Below are 22,022 nucleotides of genomic sequence, written 5' to 3'. Positions count from 1 at the left end.
AGTTCGCTTTAAGTTCTATGTTTTAGCCGCCAACTGGACTACAAAAAATCTATTCCATGTCATTGCTCTGATTTGCAGGGAAACACTTTTGTTTTATCACATGTCAACCTCCTGGGTCTTAAATGTACCGGTAGAAAGGCGGGGTTAGCGCGGTGGCATGTGACCACATGACTTCGTGTAGGTGGCTGTGATACCTGAAAAGGTGTACACTATGAGGCGAGTCAAACCCCCCCCCCCCCCTAGAAACCCCATAACTAATCAAAACTCTTTCTTTAAAAGGCGGGCTGTGAGTTACCTGAACGGTGTATTTAGGACCTCAGCATGACTACGTAACAGGGCATAGATCCTTGACCTACAGAAGACTCCCAATTTAGCCTTACACTAGAAAGATGGCGTTATTATCAATTTGGAGCATATCTTTTCACCCAGAAAAAATGTCAGTTATTAAGAGTAACAAAAAAATAAAATAAATAAATTCCACTTGTCCTATCATATCAATCTTATCATATATAGTACAGACGTTACTTCAAAAAGAAGACGATTACGTCCTACGCGTCATGCATGATAACCAATGACTTGAATTCAGTCAAGTTACTGTTTTTTCCTGGCTGGCTCACAAACTAATAGCGTCTTTTTCCCTTTCGGGGGCCGCTAATAAAATACTCACAAAGACACAAAGATAAAGGCACATTCCTCGTTCGATATGCTAGGACAAATTTGTACAAATGCTCCTTCTTCCCTAGTGCTATTAGAGCATGGAGTGGGTTGCCTGAGCCAGCCAGGAAAACCAGTGACTTGGCAGAATTTAAGTCATTGGTTAACATGCATGACTAGGTTCATGACGCTTAGGACGTAATCATCTTTTTATGAAGTAACGTCTGTATTATATAATGCGTGTTCGTATTGGCTAAGTAGATTCTGATGTAACCACAAGCGAAAACATCGCAGATGAAGTCATTAATGAGGGGCAGGAGAATGTGTATGGAGTAGAGTCGGAGACTGACCGTGTGTTTGGTCTAGATCTATTTAGAAGTGAGTTGAAATTTAACATTTAAATAGTCAATTATTTTATTATTGTACTTCTTTGTTCTACATAGAACTACATTGGAATAAGCATGGAAGATGCGCTATATAAAAAACAAATATTTTTAGTTCTGTCAGACAGTATCTTTTGTGTTTTTTTTTTAAATAATTTTATAAACCTTTGGTGTATCCGGTATTTAAAACACAGCAGTATTTATAAACTCTGCATTAAAAAAAAAATAAGCATACAATTGTGTACCGCAGAACCAATTAGTAAGCTCTAAGGAAATTGGAATTCAAAATATTTTTAAAATTATTTAGGTAGCAATGGTGATCTTTTAATATGGCGTGGCGACATTGACTGTGTTTATAGTCTTTTTATTTTCAAACCTCTCTCTCTTTCTCACTTTCTTCCTGTTTTCACAAGGCTTACGTTTTTTCTTTAGGTTTCATTTTATGCTCCCCCCCCCCCCCAATTCTCTTTTTTCTTTGTTTCTCTCGAACTGTATTTCATCGCTTAAAAACATTGAATCGGATCTAAACATTCAGAATGTAAACACAAAAGTAGGTTACTCTCTAACTCTTGTATAAAACTCCTAACTACAATACAAAGTATTCTTCATTGGAAAGAAAGTTTTTTTCAGTTTTCTTTATTCTGCATTTTTCATTTAGTTGACATTGTCCAAACAAAGAAGACAATGGAGTCCAGACAAGGAAGTTATTGTCTGATAGGAAACCAATAGGACTAGGAGTCTATGACATACAAAAAAATAGTGGCTCACAAGTAATCACTTCTCTAATTCTATTGGTAGGTTTTGGATAAACTTGTTTCATTATATTCTTTGGTGAAAACAGAAGAGTTGTTTGAACTTTAAGAAGACGAATGATGTGACAATAGTTTCTCGTGAGTGCATTGAAGTATCCACGTTCATTGGCCAGTTATTTGGGGAGTGTTGAGATAGATGTGACAATAGTTTCTTGTGAGTGCATTGAAGTATCCACGTTCATTGACCAGTTATTTGGGGAGTGGTGAGATAGATGTGACAATAGTTTCTTGTGAGTGCATTGAAGTATCCACGTTCATTGACCAGTTATTTGGGGAGTGTTGAGATAGATGTGACAATAGTTATTTGTGAGTGCATTGAAATATCCACGTTCATTGACCAGTTATTTGGGGAGTGTTGAGATAGATGTGACAATAGTTATTTGTGAGTGCATTGAAATATCCACGTTCATTGACCAGTTATTTGGGGAGTGTTGAGATAGATGTGACAATAGTTATTTGTGAGTGCATTGAAATATCCACGTTCATTGACCAGTTATTTGGGGAGTGTTGAGATAGATGTGACAATAGTTATTTGTGAGTGCATTGAAATATCCACGTTCATTGACCAGTTATTTGGGGAGTGTTGAGATAGATGTGACAATAGTTATTTGTGAGTGCATTGAAATATCCACGTTCATTGACCAGTTATTTGGGGAGTGTTGAGATAGATGTGACAATAGTTATTTGTGAGTGCATTGAAATATCCACGTTCATTGACCAGTTATTTGGGGAGTGTTGAGATAGATGTGACAATAGTTTCTTGTGAGTGCATTGAAGTATCCACGTTCATTGACCAGTTATTTGGGGAGTGTTGAGATAGATGTGACAATAGTTATTTGTGAGTGCATTGAAGTATCCACGTTCATTGACCAGTTATTTGGGGAGTGTTGAGATAGATGTGACAATAGTTATTTGTGAGTGCATTGAAGTATCCACGTTCATTGACCAGTTATTTGGGGAGTGTTGAGATAGATGTGACAATAGTTTCTTGTGAGTGCATTGAAATATCCACGTTCATTGACCAGTTAGTTGGGGAGTGTTGAGATAGATGTGACAATAGTTTCTTGTGAGTGCATTGAAGTATCCACGTTCATTGACCAGTTATTCGGGGAGTGTTGAGACAGATGTGACAATAGTTATTTGTGAGTGCATTGAAGTATCCACGTTCATTGACCAGTTATTTGGGGAGTGTTGAGATAGATGTGACAATAGTTTCTTGTGAGTGCATTGAAGTATCCACGTTCATTGACCAGTTATTTGGGGAGTGGTGAGATAGATGTGACAATAGTTTCTTGTGAGTGCATTGAAGTATCCACGTTCATTGACCAGTTATTTGGGGAGTGTTGAGATAGATGTGACAATAGTTTCTTGTGAGTGCATTGAAGTATCCACGTCCATTGACCAGTTATTTGGGGAGTGTTGAAATAGATGTGACAGTTTTATTAATGTATTTCCTTGTCTACAAAGTGTCCCAAGCACTACGTAAAATATCCTGATGTAGTCTACACTCTTTTACAACAACTTGAAATGAGACCCCCTGCCCCCTCCCCCTCGTCACGCTACGTCAGTTTCACTTATAGCTAACCCTCCTTCTTCCTTTTTTTTTATACTCACACTGAACAGGGCCGGATTTAGCCTTGCTAAGGCCCCAAGCTATTTGAGATGTGGGGCCCCATACAATCAACGTTAGGCTAATTGTACTTTGCTTAGTCTTTAACAAATGTCCAAGAAACTATTTGAGTCCCAAAGCTATAGCTTATGTCGCCTATAGGTAAATAGAGCACCAACACCGGGCCTAAACGAGGTCTTCACATACTCAACAATAACACGTTGGTAACACACACGAGAAGTGAGGAACAGGAAGAGGAGGAGGTAAGAGAGTGAGGGTGGGAGTGAGAGAGAAGGAGAGGGCAAGTGGTAATGCTGTACCCAAGTATATATTCCTAACAAAACTTACCCACAGAGAGATGGCCACACCAAAGATTGCAACTGCACGAATGGACACATTATTTAGGCGTCTTTGGTTCTAAGGGAAGTAATTCGCATTTCCGTTCTTGGCTTGGTATTGTCGAACCTTTTTTTTTTCCTCACGTGTCTAAGATGTCATCTTATTGAAAGCTATAGCCTATTGATTTGTATTTTATTGAACTTTTGTTTCAAACAGTAGCAACCGAATAACTTTCTTACTGATTCTACTTCGTTGAGTTTGGTCACTTATTTATTTTGTTAGGTCTGTTCTTAGATTTGGCTGACTCTTTGAATTGTATGGTTTAAAAGATGTTTTGTCATACATTGATACGACACAGAGCGCAGTTTTTATAATACTGTAATAAACTGAAAACCACATCAACAACAATGGCTACTGGAAGTGATGTTTTCTTATATCTCGCTGAGGTCCTATATATATATGCATCGTGTCGTTCATAAAAGACGTTCGCACCGTACAGCATCATTTTTCAACTGTAAATGCACAGCAAGAAGGTGCGATTACAGTGTACAGTCCACCCACTACATCACAGACACCCTCTAAGTATTTATAGTAGAGGGAGGGGGAGATGAACAATTCTGCAGGTGTAATAATATCATTACCAGATTGTCAAGCATATCTTGTTGTCTTATTTATAGAACAGTAGTCCAGTACTAGTAAAAAATGACCATGCCCATTTCAAAGTGCTACATGACTGCAGACGTGTTCCACCCACGCCGCTCCCGACCACCTTGTTTTGGTCAAAAAAAATCTATATGATGTTTAGGAAGTACAGTCAAAAGTCAGACCATGAGTTATAAAGTTAGGGCAACATTTTTAGATCCCTCCGGGTGGGGGAGGGGGTAACGTGGTGGCTGAGTCTCGGATTCGAATCTCGGTGAAGGCTGGTACTTAATTTTTTGGAATTTTAGGACACTCCTGAGTCCACCCAACTTTAATGGGTACCTGACTTTAGTTGGGGAAGAACACTTACTAATTGAACTTAAAAAAAATTAATTAATTTAATTTGAAATAACAAAAGAAATAAATATTACATAATTAAGAGTTATGGCTGTAAATGTGCAGGCATTTTTTCTATTTTACTTGTTTTTATTAAGAGATAGAGAGCGAGCTTTTATTTGAGAAGAGAGAGATAGACATATACAACCACCCTAAAGCAACAGATATAGAGGTCGTTTTGTGGTGCATAGATAAAACAAGAAAAAATATAACAAAATAATTTTTTTTTAACAAAGCTTATACACAAGTAAAATTGTATCCAATAGACGAATACAGCCTTTTCCCCATACACAATGAGCTCGGGCATAAAATAATATAACTGGTCATCAAATTAAACTTCCGCATATATCTACATCTATTTAGCACCCAAAACCATTACAAGAAAGTTGTACCGGTGGAGAAAAACATACAATTTCAAACGGAGTGGAATGGAGTGGAACAATATCGCCTAGACTTACGCACTGTACTTGACCCAAGTGTCCCAGTACCCGCTGTGCCTAGCACACACACATGGTACAACACGAGATGTATGTGAAAACTTGGTTCTATGTGTAGGACTGGCTTGCAAAACACGTTTAAACTACATCATGAGTTATTGCGATACACTAACTGTAAAAACAAAACACAACAAAACGCTAGTTGAAAGATCGAGTTACTCTTGCGCTGTCTAATTAGATACCTTCGGAAAACAAAACACTCCCCCACCCCCCACAAAATACTATACAACTGAACATAGATGTTTAGATCAAAGGCGTTTTTAAAGCTTTTCAAGACATAAGAGGAGGGCAGTTATTTTTTTTTTTTTTTGTTACAAAGCTTATATCAACTCTCTCTGTCTGGTAAAAAGTTTGTACACGTCATTTCTCCCACACCCAATCTCAGATCAAGCTGAAATTTCGAACAACTATTTCTTTTACCTGACAATACAAGAATCATTAAAAATAAGCAATTAACAATTGGTAATAATTAAATTTGTTTGGTAGACATACAGGCCAAAGATGGAAGAACGAACAAACAAATGAAAATCCCTCTCTATCCAGAAGAAATGATGAAAATAATAGAGTGTAGAATAAATGACAATCAGACCAGCTCCCACCCCAATTGCAATAAAAAGGACACCTATTTTAAGCTATCTCGACATGACCAACGCATAATTTTCAGACTCAGAACCGGACAGAACAGAATGAGACAACATATGTTTCGGAAGCTTAAAGTCGGGACGAGCGAAATCTGCCCTTGTGGAGCATCACCAGAGAATGTAGTCCAAGTCCTTCAAAGCAGCATACTATATCAAGAGGTCCGAACAAGACTCTGGCCCCAAAACCCTCCTATAGAAGAAAAACTATACGGAGAACTGCCTGATCTGGAAACCACTGCACGGTTTATCTTAGATACAGGGTTACTGATCTGAACCCTCCGACATGTAAAATAAGAATGAAGAAGAAGAAAGAAGAAATTTGGTACCGAACAAGGGAAAAAATTGCACTTGACTGATTTGTGGTATAAGTTGAATTAGTTCCCTTTATACTTTGTAGAAAGAAATAGGTATCCTCTTTAACTTTTGAAACTAACAAGAGATAGTTATAAAACCTTCTATTTTCATAAGCACTTCCCAGTGGTTAGTGTATTGACTTGATGACGTTTAAGCCCTCGAGTTCGGATTCAGGTCGTTCAACTTTTTCTTTTATAAACGTATCTAAAAAGCGATCACGGTGACATTTATACAGATACTCCGTTCTTACTCCCCCTCCTCGATCCCAACTGGTGGGATCAAAGATTTGAAAAAAAAAAGCAGTTAGAAGGTATGACTCTCATTTTATTGAATACTTAAAAGTCATCAGATCAACGACAGTGAAGCGAAAAATTAAATTGAGCGCTTTTTGGTAGTAGCTAGGTCCAGATGATAATCACTCCCAGTACAATTCTTAATTAGCTTTGCAAATCACTTTTTTAAAAAAATATTTCATTTCTACTTTGCTTTCCTTTTATTTAGCTTGCAAACTCTTTCTGGGTTTGAAAAGGTAGTCGGAAAACGGTTCTAACGATTTTTTTTTTCTAGAAATGTCAAAGTTTATGTATATCTTTCGGAATAAAAAAAAACAACCTAACTGGCCATAAAGTAATAGCTCTGCTTTGACTGCTACATTTTTTTCAAAATGTAATCCTCTTAAAATAAAATAAAATTTGGCTTGGGTCTTTTTTATGTACAAGAACATTTAGCACCGTCTTATGTAAAAATTATTAGCTGGTCGGTTAATATAAGAATTTGGTTTGTGTAAAGTTCTCAGGTGAAAATTATTGTTTATAGTGAAGCACTACAAGAAATGAATAGAATTTGAAATTAAATGTGGCTGTTGGCTTCGTAAGGAAGAAATTATTTTTTTTAAACTTTTAACTTTGTATTTAAGCTACCTGTTATGTGTTCACAATGTGCATTATATGTATTTATGTTCTATGATACTAAATGATATACCACAAGATGGATAACGTTGTCCTGATTGAGTCTCCTGAGACCAAATGATTCTAATTGTATTTCTGCTTGTAACAAAAGGCTGAGAAAAGAAAAAAAAACTTGATTAGCAAAATGATCGTGTGGAGTTACCTGATCTTACTTCTTCTCTTCACTCCTCAAGGTTTTCAAAACAACTTTAAGAAAATTTCATTAGACTAAGGTCGAGTCAATTTGGTGTCTTTAGTGTGAGGAAGTCAATTTGGTGTCTTTAGTGTGAGGAAGTCAATTTGGTTTCTTTAGTGTGAGGAAGTCAATTTGGTGTCTTTAGTGTGAGGAAGTCAACTTGGTGTCTTTAGTGTGAGGAAGTCAATTTGGTGTCTTTAGTGTGAGGAAGTCAATTTGGTGTCTTGAGTGTGATGAAGTCAATTTGGTGTATTTAGTGTGAGGAAGTCAAATTTGGGTCTTTAGTGTGAGGAAGTCAATTTGGTGTATTTAGTGTGAGGAAGTCAATTTGGTGTCTTTAGTGTGAGGAAGTCAATTTGGTGTCTTTAGTGTGAGGAAGTCATCTTTAGTGTGAGGAAGTCAACTTGGTGTCTTTAGTGTGAGGAAGTCAATTTGGTGTCTTCAGTGTGAGGTCTGAGGTAGTCATCTTAGTGAGATAAAGTCGAGTTAACTTGTCTTTAGAGTGAGGATGTTGATGTACAAATTAATGGACTGTATGTTTAGATTCATTGTATATGACATGTTTTATAATGAAAATATCTATTGACTTTTATCTTAGCACTACAATTGTGCACTTTGATTGCCTCTTTCAAATAGACTAATCTGATTGATCTTACGATTCATAGACCTCCCCCTACCCTTACAGACAAACACGTATAGGTTCAGTTTGGAACGTTGCTGTGTCTGCCCAGACTTGAAATGACACGATCGCTGTATGCCATCACGTCATTTCCACAACTTGAGAGACTTTGTGGTCTCAGAACTAACGCTTTCGTTTTTCCCCGGCGCGTGGGCTGGAAGTACAAAAAACGGATTGTCTTTCTTTCACCGAACACAAAGGTCCCATTAAAACACACACACAAAATTAAAAAATAAATCAAAAAGCAAATGAATGAGATGTTACAGCATCTGTCAGACAAGTTTGTGTTGATGTTACGAAGTCCATCGCTCTCCTTCTATATAAAAAAAAAGGTGCGATCTATTCAGAAACATTATGGCGATATGGAATAGCAGTAAGTTCCGTTTGAGCTCGGGCTATTTGTTTTGATAATCAAATATATTTCAAATGCTCACACACAAGGTTAGTATGTCTTATGAAACTATGGCCCAGTAACACTGTTGTCTAGACTAGACTAAATATGACTTTGACGAAGAGTAGGCCACATCACATCAAAATAGACTAGCTAGACTGTAGCAAATGTACATGAAATGATGAGAGGAGGATATTAGTAATGAATGAAGATTATACAGCTGAGAAGTGCCAACGACATTTAAGAGAGGAAAACAATCATTGATTGGGTCAGAAGTCATTCAATCCCAAGGACCATTGTGGTTCTTAAACTATTTACCGTAACACTGTTGACACATGACTAGCAACAAGAGACAAAAGTAAACAGCTGCATACACAGCGGTTGCATACAAAATGGTTGCATAAAAAGTTGTTGAGCAAAAAGTGGTTGCATAAAAAGTGGTTAAGCACAAAAAGGTCCCCTACACTAAATACTTAGCCCATTCAGGTGACCTTCGAATTCCTATTCCTGTCCTGAAGTCTGTAAGGTCTATGTCCATCGAACAAGCCTGATTGTACTCTAAGCATTTCCGTATACACTGTGACGTCGCTAATCTTATCATTTCAAGAAATAAAGAAGGATAAAGGACATCGCTACCTTTATGTAGTCTAACCTCCTACAGTTTGACAAAGGACATCGCTACCTTTATGTAGTCTTACCTCCTACAGTTTGACAAAGGACATCGCTACTTTTATGTAGTCTTACCTCCTACAGTTTGACAAAGGACATCGCTACCTTTATGTAGTCTTACCTCCTACAGTTTGACAAAGGACATCGCTACCTTTATGTAGTCTAACCTCCTACAGCTTGACAAAGGACATCGCTACCTTTATGTAGTCTAACCTCCTACAGTTTGACAAAGGACATCGCTACCTTTATGTAGTCTTACCTCCTACAGTTTGACAAAGGACATCGCTACCTTTATGTAGTCTTACCTCCTACAGTTTGACAAAGAACATCGCTACCTTTATGTAGTCTAACCTCCTACAGTTTGACAAAGGACATCGCTACCTTTATGTAGTCTAACCTCCTACAGTTTGACAAAGGACATCGCTACCTTTATGTAGTCTAACCTCCTACAGTTTGACAAAGGACATCGCTACCTTTATGTAGTCTTACCTCCTACAGTTTGACAAAGAACATCGCTACCTTTATGTAGTCTAACCTCCTACAGTTTGACAAAGAACATCGCTACCTTTATGTAGTCTAACCTCCTACAGTTTGACAAAGGACATCGCTACCTTTATGTAGTCTAACCTCCTACAGTTTGACAAAGGACATCGCTACTTTAATGTTGTCTCCACTTTCGTTTCTGTTTTTTTAATGGCCCCCTAAAGGGGAAAAGACGCTATTAGTTTTGTGTGGAATGTCTGTCTGTCCGTCTGTCCGTCCGTCCGTCCGTTCGTCCTTCCGTCCCATTTAGATCTCGTAAACTAAAAAAGATAATTAAAATCCAACATCCTAATATTTTAGACCATTCAAAGTTCTGATGCAACGGCTATTTTTTTTCTTTTCTGAAAGCGAAAAAACTAAATTTTTAAAACACTTACGCAAGCAGTTTTTTTTTTTCATAATAAATACACCACTTTTACAACTATTCACTATTAATAGTAACAAACACGGAAGGCTCTTTAGTAGGGTGGCAATCATGGACTATATTTTTAACACACTTATGTAAATGGTTTTAGATTTTTTGTCAAAAAATATTTTTTTTTACATTTATATTGCAAAGTTATGTAAGTTCTGTCATACTAACTACTATATTTACACACAAAACATGTTTACTTTTTTTAAAGAAAAAAACTATTTAATATGCATATAAGTTGGGCATAATTTAAAACAACAATTAATAAGGTTAGGGGTTTTCATATTAGCTCATGAAGGATCGGGAATTGATGCGTAAAAGGAATTTTTTCATAATATTTTTGACCTTGAGGATTTGAATAAGAGATTGACCCTTTACAAAACAATTAGCTCAATTAGATATTAATTATAAGACATCAGTTAGATCAGGTTCACATCTAACTTCACATTCACTTTCACCTATCCTTTGGTCTGCTGGACCGTTGGGGCACCACACAAGATCTGCCAACCTTCTTTCTCCATTCATCTCTGGCATTTGTCTTTGATAGAGTTTCATTCTGATGTTCTTTTTGAGAATATTGAAACCTGCCTTTTTACCTGCCTGTGTGGCCAACTTCGGGGGCCGATTTTGAGTTTGTGTTTCCACACAATTTGTCTTTGTAACCTTGTTTTATCTCCTTCTTGGTTCTGTTCCACGTATGATAATCGCGTTTTCTGTTTCAATTATTCAAAAAAGTGTCTATAATGTACATGTTATGTAATACAGACTTATCCAACTTCTAAATTTCTTGACGAAGGTATTACGATGTCATCACGACGCCAGATCATCTTTTGAATGACTTGACCCATGTAATGGGGTATAAACTTTGACACCATGAGAACTACGGCGTGCTTGTTTATCGGGACGTAAACAACAGATTAGTCGATTGTATTGAAACTAAAACTACGAACATTTGGACTTTCTTGAGCTAAGCACAGGTATCCGTTAAGATCTGGGTTAGCTTAGAGGCTTAAAAGTCCATGGCTTGATTTACAGCCCATTGGGCTCATGGACTTCTAACGTCGACTGATGGTTGACTGGACCTCATTCACCAAAGCGAACAGTCACGTGATAATTGTTTATTCAAATAAGTCAAAAGTTGTATAGAAGAGATGGGGAAGCACGTGGCTGATTGTTGTTGTTGACGATTGGTGAATGAAGTCCATCATGACCTTCGGGGTGGCATTTAATCAGACTCTTGATATTAAAAAAAAATAAAATAAAAGAGAAATGAAACAATATTTACCCTTTACCAAACATTTTAAGTATATGAAGCTTTTCTAGTATGTAAAAGTAGTGGATACATTGAGCTCTAATTAGTACGGCGAGGAATTAGTTACTAGCTAATGGCTTGCGTTTTCTATCGAAATTGACAGAAACCGTAAGCATTGATTTTTGTCTTCTGAAACTCGTGTGTTTTTTTGTAAATATAAATATATTATGGCATCGACCACAGCCTGATTATATGTTTATAATTTGAAATGCGTCTTTGTAAAAAAAAATATTCTGTAATGACTTTTTTCAAATCCAGTAATAATTGAATCTAAATATTTTAAATTCAATTAAAGATTATCTTTTATTTTTATTCTATATGACTTTTTTTTGCTATATTTTAAAATTTTTGATTTGAAAATTTTTCTCGAAAGTACTAACATTCAACAGAGGCGTAGTGAGGGGGCGCCACACGCAAATAGGCGACATAAAAATTAGTATAGATATTTTAGTTAGGCAATACATTCTATGGTTATTTATATTATATTATTATGAAATACTTTTTTCTTATAAGCCTCTATTTCTATGTGATGTTCATGGAAGATGGGGGCGGGGGAGGCTGCCAATTAAGTCTCTTGCCCCGGGAGCACATTTTGCTCACTACGCTTCTGCATCCAACAGCCTATTGAAATATTTAAGGATTACAAGGTAAGTGAGAAAGTCTTTTAAAAACATCATGAATGACACAAATTGAACAAGACATCATATTCAATCTAAACACAAATTGTCTATTTATGAAATGCTATTTCTTTGAACATTTTAACAATTTTGAAGCTTATTCTCTTATTCCGGTCCTATTTGGAAAATAAAATCTAAAGTAATTCTTTTTGTATTCTTAATACATATTTTGTCATGGAAAGTATAGCTATTTGTTCACAAACAACTTCTATATTCAGGGTTATAAATCATTTGTTTTGTTATTAATAGCTTATCATTATTATTATTATATTAAAAGAGAACTAATTTTCATTCTCTGGCGCTGCCAGGGTCGAGCTTCGTTAGAGAGAAACAAAATTCATTGTAGTCTCCCTTTAACCCTTAAAGCGCGTTTGGTAGTTTAGCCTCTAAACATCAGAATTGTGTATGCACTCATTGTAAAACAGTTCAGCACTTTAAGGGTTAACAGTGTCCATTGAAACAAATTTCTGATGATCTGGTAGGTCTGCAGCAGAATGGTAAGGTGTGAGTTCGATGGTTATTATTCCCTCAGTTGATATAACAATATGGTATATTGTTATTTTAGATCAATGGTTCTCAAACTATGGTCGGCGGATCCCCAGGGGTCTGCGAGACGACCTTAGCGGGTCCGAAGAAAATAAAAATTGTATGCAATTAAAATAATTTCTTCGCTAAAAGCAAGTTTATCTAATCGGATAGTTTGAATAATTTCACACTTGTTCTTTTTACTGTTTAATATGCCATTAAGAACTATTCTGAGACGACCTAAACTCTAAACCAGAGATTTGAAGGCATTCTTCACTCGGATATTCCCGACTAGGTATTGAACACTTTAGCGAGTAAAAAACTCAGATTCTAATCACAGATGATTCCACCCTAATAAAGGAGAAGCTTATTGAAATATTCCCCCCCCCCCCAAAAAAAAAAAATAAATAAATAAATAAATAACATAAAAACAAACGAGGAGATTAAAACCAATATTTGAACAAGGAGGAGGCCACAAATTCTGGTTTCAAAAACATATTCCAATAGTATAACCTCCATTATGGGTCGTTGTACAGAAGTTGTTGGCTGCCTTCGCGTCTTCTAATTTGGTACAACGTGGACCTCAACAAATAACAGAAATCGGACTCTAGAAATTTGAGCTCGCTGAGATTAGCGATTGCTATTTACAAACAATTGAGCCGGACATACAAAATTTCATAAAATCTTATTGCGCCATTAATTTTTATTCAATTTTATTTTGTAACAAAAGTTACACTTTCAATAAATACACTCCTTCAACAAAATGTTGTTTTCCCTTTTTTAATTATAGACTATGCATTTATTATCATTTATGTAACTTTTTTTCAAGCTGTGGGCGTTGGCAAGTCTTGTCTGTTTCAGGGGGTCTCGGGCCGCTCTTATCCCTTGCCGTCCTGCAGGAGATTTGGGTTAGGACGTAGTAGGCCTGCTTATGAATATTGAAGGAACCTCCGAAACGTACAAATATAAAAGCGGCCCCAACAGTCAGCGTACATGATTTTAAATGGCTTCTTACTAGAACTATAAACCTATTCGTGCTGTTGTGTTGCCACATCTCATGGTCCAGAAAATCTCATTTAAAGTTCCCATTTTTAATTTACTTTGTTTTATAGAGACGGTTTCCCATTGCCCGTTATTATTATACTGTACATTTATAAATCCTTATTACAAAGCTTCTATCAACTCTGTCTGTCTGTCTGTCTGGTAAAAACTTTTTACAATTTATTTCTCCCACACCCAAACTCGGATCAAGCTGAAATTTTGAACAATTATTTCTTTTACCTGACAACACAAGAATCATTAAAAAAATTATTGGTAAATAATAATTTTTTTTAGTATCTCAAATAAGGGAAAGAAATTGTAACTGACTGAAGTTGTATAAGCTGATTTAGCCCCCTTAATAGGTCGTCTTCTAAGTCTTAGTGAACACAAACCTGAAAAAATAGAAAGAGACTTTAGAAACAATAGAAAACTATACAATATTCCTTATTCATAAGCTCTCCACTAGCAGAGTGGTTACCGTGTTGGCTTGAGAAGCCCTAGAAGGCTTGAGCTATGCGATTAAATTCAGGTCGTTTCCCCCTTTTTTAAAATTTTCATAAATGTTGTTTTTTTTTAATCTATTTTAGTCTAGATCTATTACAAATTTAATTACACGACTGATCCAAACTAATTGATATATATATAAGCTATGTTTTGAAAAAAAAAGTATTTTTATTAATATTTTTTTTAAAGTAAAATTATATCCTGGAAATCATGTGAGCAGTATTTCTGATGATTTTCAATCCTAACCGAGGACACACGCGTAATGAAATTTGTACTAGTTTTTCCTACTGTCAGCAAGGGGAGACTATCTTCCAGTTGTACAGTGTTGTACGTAGACTCACCATCGTACCGCTGCGCCGGGCACACAACTCAACAGTGCCAGTCATGGGGAGAGAATTTAAGATGTGGACGTGGCCACTCTCTAAATGTATATCACGCGGCTGAGTATTTCAACAACAGAAATGTGAAGTGTGCTTGGGAGAGGTAGAAGGGATACGTTTAGAGATCATTTTTTAAAAAGTCTGTTTTATGTTACGGTTACAAAAAATAAGTTTTTAATACATTTATTATTATTATAATTTTTTTTTATAATGTTCAGCGGTGCGTGTCATCCAGTTTAATATTACGCTGCTTTATTAAATGTGAAATAAATGAATACCAAGACTATGCTTACAAGTGTGCTGTGTCCACAGCCGGTGTGAGAGAATTGCTAATTAATGAGTCCCTCTTGATTGTCGGGTGTGATCATCTACTCGAGTCCAGATGAACGACTTTCGGGCTGTGTCATGCTGACACCCCTGTTAGTGCTCTAGTTTCAGTGAGGTTGGCACGGCTTATCTCGTGACTTTGTTGTCACTTGAACCTAGAGCACTATTGCTAGACGACATGTACTGTATTCCTATACGGAGTAGTTCATTCTTTCTGGCTGATAGGAGTTTATCTTTTAGATACGATTTGTGACAAAGTAAGTGAATACTTTACGTCCAAACAAGTCTTTAAAGTTAAGTGTATTACATGTTTTGTTTGCATGGTGATGTATGTTTAACACGTCTCTAAGTCAAATATGTTAAAAATGTTAATGTTTTCTGTATAAATCATAAGTTTGATAGTGTAGAGACGCACTTGAGTAAACGCACATCTATGACGACATTAATTCAAAGCGAGTCTGTGGCTTAGAGACAAATAAAGACAGTTGAGGCTAGGCTACATAGGAGTAAGATCTTCATCGATATAGTGACGGAGACTAGACCTTTCCAGTTCTGACTGAAACATTAGTATCATATCTACGTCAGTTGAGTTTTTGTACTCTGTGTTACTTCAATCTTGTGTAGGTCTTGATATGTACGTCTGTCAACCCGAGCTCAGGTAAAGTAACACTCCGCGCACAGAAATACTCAAGCATTCTTCTGGTCAATACAACCCTAAAGACTAAGATTAGACATTAGAAGATTGTAACACATATTCAGAATAATTCATAATTAAGTGTTTATAACTTTATACTAAGTCATAAAATAAAGTTTGTCTAAGAAACCTGAAGATTCCAATAAAGTCAAAATATATTGAAGGTTTGAACGTTTTCTTTGAAAACCAGAAGGCAATATTACGTTTGAATTTAGTCAACATAGAACATTATAAAATGTATTTACATTTAAAATAAGTCATAACTAAAGTTTGGTTATGAAACCTAAAGATGCCAATAATAAATAGCACCAATAAATAAATAGGCTTTAAAAAACACAACAACACGTACACCCTAATTGTAAAGCCACATTGTCTACACCGAGACTTCAACATGCACTCAACCACTCGGCCAGTCAATTCATGGTCTCCTGCCGTAATTCGGGCTCATCCAGGCAGACGCTAGAAATCACGAGTGGCCCTAGTGTCTGTTAGATTTAGATCCAAAAAAATGTATATGCATGTTTTTTTTTTTAAGAATCTTAATATGTATGCAGCTTCATTACAGCAAACTGACTCTTCAATAAACAATACGATGTTGTACAAATAGTTAGATTAGCAATCACATTTGAGATTTGATCTGATTAACTATCTGTTAATTAAAAATAACTTACTACAAATAACAATGAGTGAAAGTCCCTTTGCTTTTATTTGACATCTTTACCATCTTAAAAAACAAAAGAAATCGATGCCCGCATTCCTTCATTTCTTGCTCTTTCTACAAAGCTTATATCATCTGTCTGTCTGGTACAAAGTTTGTACACGTTATTTCTCCCACACCCTATCAAGCTGACATTTTGCACAATTATTTCTATTACATGCACAACACAATTAAAACAAAAAAACAATTAATTAACTATTGATAATTAATTATTATATTTGGTATCTTGAACAAGGGAAAGAAATTGCACTTGACTGATAAGGTGGTACAAGTTGAATTAGTCCCCTTTATTGTTTGTAGAAAGAAAACTATAAAGCCTTATTTTCATAAGCAGCTCCCAGGCACAGTGGTTAGAGTGTTGGCTCTAGGAGGCTGAGGAAACCTTAGCCATCGAGTTCGAATTTAGGTTGTTCACTTTTTTATATATATATAAATACATTTAAATAACCGATCAACCAGATACTACATTCTTTCTACACCCCCCACCCCGACCTCTTTCTAACTTGTCAAGACAAATGATAGCATCATAGCGCACTGAGAAAGCTAAACAAAAACTATTGGTAAAAATATTTCTAATCGCACAAAATAACGTATTCATGAACGCTGTCTTTCCAAAACACACGCGATCCTTAAAGACAACCTGCACCCATTAAACCACTGTTACATCAGATCTGAACGAAGTGGTCGTCTCCTTTCCATTAGGACTAAAATAGGAAGATTTATAAACTTCTATGTCCTAGAGTGTTTCAAGGTCATCTGTCGTCACTGGTAGTGAGTGTGTATGTGTTTCGTGTGTGCATGTTGTTCCTATTTTCATCTTCTTATACTAGTTACGCTGAGGTGGTCAATGTAGTCAAACTGAATTTCAATTTGTTTGGACCAATAAAATTTATCTTATCTTATTATCCTATCCTATTGTTGTTAGTCTAGATCTATTACAAATTTACTTACATGACTGATCCAAACTAATTGATTCATTAATATAAGCTTTGTTTTTTTTTTAAGTATTGTATGTGTGTGTGTATTTCGCTTGTTTATTTTGTTGATTTTAACGTATTTCACCAAAACATTGCTCACGGAACGAAATAAATTTCTGTTAATTAAAACAGGTGTATAGGCGAGTCTTAAATCTATAAATAGAAAATATGTCAACACAGGTTACTGCAATGAGAAAACTGGGATGAAGTGTAGCAGCATTTCGATTTATTTTCAATTTATTTATTTAAGTGTCTGGTTATAGAGAGTATGTTGAGTATCTTAAATAGACTCAGTTGAACTGAAACTTTCAAAGTCTTCGGTGTAGTTGAATGTCCATTTCTACTTCTACTTTGTGGATTATGATACGCATGTGTTGGGTCTTACTGAGACTTACTACTGACACTTATTACTGAGACTTGCTACTGACACTTATTACTGACACTTTTACTGAGACTTATTACTGACACTTATTACTGAGACTTATTACTGAGACTTATTACTGAGACCTATTACTGAGACTTATTACTGAGACTTATTACTGAGACTTATTACGGAGACCTATTACTGAGACTTATTACTGAGACTTATTACTGAGACCTATTACTGAGGCTTATTACTGAGACCTATTACTGAGACATTACTGAGGCTTATTACTGAGACCTATTACTGAGACTTATTACTGAGACTTATTACTGAGACCTATTACTGAGACTTATTACTGAGGCTTATTACTGAGACCTATTACTGAGACTTATTACTGAGACTTATTACTGAGACTTATTACAGAGACCTATTACTGAGACTTATTACTGAGGCTTATTACTGAGACCTATTACTGAGACTTATTACTGAGACTTATTACTGAGACATTACTGAGGCTTATTACTGAGACCTATTACTGAGACTTATTACTGAGACTTATTACTGAGACCTATTACTGAGGCTTATTACTGAGACCTATTACTGAGACATTACTGGGGCTTATTACTGAGACCTATTACTGAGACTTATTACTGAGACTTATTACTGAGACCTATTACTGAGACTTATTACTGAGGCTTATTACTGAGACCTATTACTGAGACTTATTACTGAGACTTATTACTGAGGCTTATTACTGAAACCTATTACTGAGACTTATTACTGAGACTTATTACTGAGACTTATTACTGAGCTTATTACTGAGACCTATTACTGAGACATTACTGAGGCTTATTACTGAGACCTATTACTGAGACTTATTACTGAGACTTATTACTGACACTTAATACTGAGACTTATTACTGACACTTAATACTGAGACTTATTACTGAGACTTATTACTGACACTTAATACTGAGACTTATTACTGACACTTATTTCTGAAAATTATTACTGAGACTCTCGTGTTGAATTCTCTAATCTTCCAACAGCATAAAAAGTCAGCTAATGATTTGTCTGTGGTTTTTCCGAATCGAGCGTCTTGGGTTTAAATCCCAGTGCAGACTGTGATTTTAAACTTTTGAGATTTTGAGAACACTCCCGAGTCCACTCAACTCTATTGGGTGCCTGACATTAGTTTGAGAAGTAAAGGCTGTCGGTAGTTTTGCTAGCCACATGGTATCCTCGTTAACCGTCGGCAAACAAACAAATACGCTTTACATCACCTGCCCTATATATCGCATGGTCTGAAAGATACCTAACTTTTTATTTTATTTTATTTAATTTTGTTTTTCTTACACTATGTGACTAACTGACAACTGGTATACAGCCTACATTTTAACTTATTTACTCGTGACATCTATTGCTGAACATTTACTATGTTATCTAGTAGCTATAACGTATGACCATTTAAACGTAGTGTTTATGTGAAGCTTCTGTTAAAGTGTCAAGCTTCTCTCTAACGAAACAATACGAAAGGAGAAATTTACTTCAAATCCCAGAGAGCTGCAATTAGTGCGTAGTAACCTTTTGAGTCTGAATGCCGTAGGGAACAAATAGATTTGTAATCTTGGCCATGAAAACATTCCTCAATTAAATACTAGTGGAACAGAATACCACGATCAGTCACTTGTGTGTGCCTTTGTGTGTGTGTGTCTTTGTGTGTGTGTGTATGTGTTATACATAGGCTAAAATGTACACAACAGTGTGGTTTGACGCCGTTGTGATAGCCACACATTCTCGTGGTAAGTTTCGTTTCATAAATATCCACTTGTCTTTGACTTTCATTGGATCAAATCTACAAGTCCCATGCCATTGAATACATGACTTGTGTCTGTTCCATGAATAACTCAGACTTGATGCCCCCTGGGATGATGGATGGAGACAGAACAACGAACATGCTATGAACATAAGACAGGTCAGTTCTAGTGGAGACGACAATCAAATCTCCCTGGTGATTAACAACACCGGCGGAAGTCTGGCCTAATGAATCAACTTAAGTGACCATCTAGACGTTAAACATCCAGGCTCTCAGAAGCAAGAAAATTATTTCACAAAAAATATTTTATTGTCACATTTTATAATTCATTATTTTGTGGCCAAAATTGAAATCAAATTAATTAATTTTCTTCTATTGAAGACACTGAGCAACCAAATGATTAGAGTTATTTATTTCCGGGACTTGACATCTAAGGGGACTGCACTCTCCCTGGCTAACATTGACATGCAGAAGTAATCTCCTCTAATTGGGCGTCAAATGTGATCTTAGTCCAGAGGCGGACTGGCTATATGGGCGTTCGGGCCGGTACACGATTGGGCCGGTAGGGCCAGCTAAAGGGCCTCATGAATGCCATTATAGAAAGTATTAAATTGTTACATATATTTTATAGTATTCTGTTGTGCAAGTAGCCCTCTGAGTGTCGTGTCTAAAAACAACAACCTTTAACAGACTCAACAGTGTAATGCTAATTTAATCTACACCTGTAGAATGTGCTACTAGTAGGCTTCATATTTTAAGGACCTACACACATAGCTATTAAAAAACAGCGTAAGGCCTATAGTTCTTATTAAGATATAGAGTATGCATGCGCTAAGTTATCGTTACATTATCAAACTGAACAAAATGAATTTTAGGACATGTAGAACTAGAATTGATACCCATCATGTGATGTGATGTGATGTGATGTGATGTGATGTGATGTGATGTGATGTGATGGGCCGAATGGTATAACAAAAAAATGCCCGGACCGATTTTGACACCCAGTTCGCCTCTGTCTTAGTCACAGACTGTCAGTCAGTCATGTCTCTTGTGTTATGTATAGTGTATGTGTGTGTGTTAATTGTACTTTCGATATTTCTATAGTTACAATGAAAGCCTGGACATAATTGTAATAATAATTAATTTAACTTAGTTCATAAATGAGAAATTTAAACTTCTTTTTTCAACTCTGTGAGTCAATGAATACGTATATTGTGGAAGTTGGATGTCTTCGAACTAAATCATTACACAGTCCTGCCAAATGCCTTAGTTCCGTTAGCCCGAAATAAATGATAGCTCTAGATGGATAACTGAACAATACATTAATTAATAAATATGTATATTGTTGACACTTTTCAGAAGTTCACTAGAATGGAGAGAGGATTTAACGTAGATACTGAGAGATATCAGCACCGCCCAAAATGAATGTTTGAATTTTTTTTTTACATTAAATATTATATTTTACCCAATTAGCTCATGTCATAATGTCGAAATGTCAAAATTAGGGGTGCACCGGATAGTACTTTTTGATATCCGGCCGGAGCCGGATATGACCGGATAGTAAAATTTGATATTCGGCCGGGGCCGGAGCCGGAGCCGAATACCTAAGTGTCTTGTAAATAGCTTGTATTGCTGAGCATTTTACGAAACTGTTAAATAACGTACCTATATTTGTTGGTATTATTTTTTTTCCTTTTATTTACCTTATTGTTTTAAACTCTGTTACTGATTGATTTATTCAAGCTTAACAGTATTTATAAACAAAAATTAATCTGTGTAGCATGTACGAGGCCACCAACCATAAAGGATGTGTGTTGGAGGGTCAATGTAAAATATGTTAGTATATATTTAGCTAGTTACTAATGTAAATCTCTCATCTGGCTTGCATGGTGGTTGGATGTATGTGTTCAAGAATTTCTGACCAACAACTGGTCATCAGACTTGTAATTTTAAGTCCAAAGACTGATTCTGGTTCTGGTTTCAAGGGCTTAATACTGATAGCTGTTAGTTAATAGTTGGAATCTGAAGCGTAGTAGGTCATATATTTATTAATCCATTTGCTGCAAACGATATTTTATTAACAGCAGGAACATCTATTATACCTACTCATAGCCTGAGCCTTAAATGTTGCGAAGCATAGATTTAACTGTAGTCTGTAGCCTATTATTGATATCTATGTTTAGATCTACTGTTATATAGATCTAAGAAAATCAGGAAAATCAACTATAGAAGAAAAAAAAAACTCATTCACACCCTCCGTACCAAAAAAAAACATAAATAGACTCTGTGTTCGACTGATAGTAACAATCTGGTCAGATAGACGTAGTGAGCCTACACATGTAGTCCTAGTGTAGTGTGTATAGATGATGGTGTTGACCATCACGCGTTTTTGTTCTTGGGCATTCGCAATAGTGTTTAGTGTGCAGGCGAAAAAAGTTAACACATTGGCATGGTCAGTCAAGCATAGGCCTATAGATAAATTATATCTGTACCTTAGTTACAGAGGTCAAGTGTTTCTTAATA

At 36.0% G+C, this 22,022-nt stretch overlaps 1 protein-coding gene across 1 annotated transcript in view; it reads left to right on the top strand.

Annotated features, from left to right (window-relative positions):
* The first annotated feature begins 14,633 nt into the window (after positions 1 to 14,633).
* Positions 14,634 to 22,022, top strand: part of LOC106077443 (receptor-type guanylate cyclase Gyc76C-like) — a 166,757-nt gene continuing 159,368 nt past the window's right edge. The window contains exon 1 of the mRNA XM_056021085.1: positions 14,634 to 15,187. The gene's annotated coding sequence lies outside the window, so the exon portion shown is untranslated. The remainder of the gene's footprint in view (positions 15,188 to 22,022) is intronic.

Source organism: Biomphalaria glabrata, chromosome 2, assembly GCF_947242115.1.
Source record: "Biomphalaria glabrata chromosome 2, xgBioGlab47.1, whole genome shotgun sequence".
NCBI classification, from domain to species: Eukaryota; Metazoa; Mollusca; class Gastropoda; family Planorbidae; genus Biomphalaria; species Biomphalaria glabrata.
This window is presented reverse-complemented; position numbering and strand designations above follow the sequence as displayed.